This window comes from Pteropus vampyrus, unplaced genomic scaffold, assembly GCF_000151845.1.
Source record: "Pteropus vampyrus isolate Shadow unplaced genomic scaffold, Pvam_2.0 Scaffold161, whole genome shotgun sequence".
Lineage (NCBI taxonomy): Eukaryota > Metazoa > Chordata > Mammalia > Chiroptera > Pteropodidae > Pteropus > Pteropus vampyrus.
This window is the reverse complement of record NW_011888942.1, coordinates 1326926-1327272: the sequence shown is the minus strand read 5'-3', so window position 1 is coordinate 1327272 and position 347 is coordinate 1326926. Positions and strand designations below refer to the sequence as shown.

At 36.0% G+C, this 347-nt stretch overlaps 1 pseudogene; it reads left to right on the top strand.

Moving 5' to 3' along the window:
- The first annotated feature begins 218 nt into the window (after nt 1–218).
- LOC111745694 lies at nt 219–337 on the top strand (annotated as a pseudogene).
- Nucleotides 338–347: the final 10 nt, after the last annotated feature.

The window sequence follows — 347 nt, the reverse complement described above, 5'->3', positions numbered from 1 at the left end:
TAAAGCACAAGCAACATAATCTAAAATTAATAAGTGAGACTAAATCATATTAAAAAGCTCCTGCACAGGAAAAGAAGCAGTCAATAAAATGAAAAAGCAATCTATGGATAGGAGAAAATATTTGCCAATTATATATCTGACAAGAGGTTAATATCCAAAATATATACAAAATGATACAACTCATTAGCAAAAAACAATCCAATTAAAAAGTGGAAGAGTTCTACAGCCATGCCACCCTGAACAAGCCTGATCCCTTCTGATCTCGGAAGCTAAGCAGGGTCGGTCCTGGTTAGTACTTCGATGGGAGACCACCTAGGAAGACCAGGTGCTATAGGCATAAAAAAATT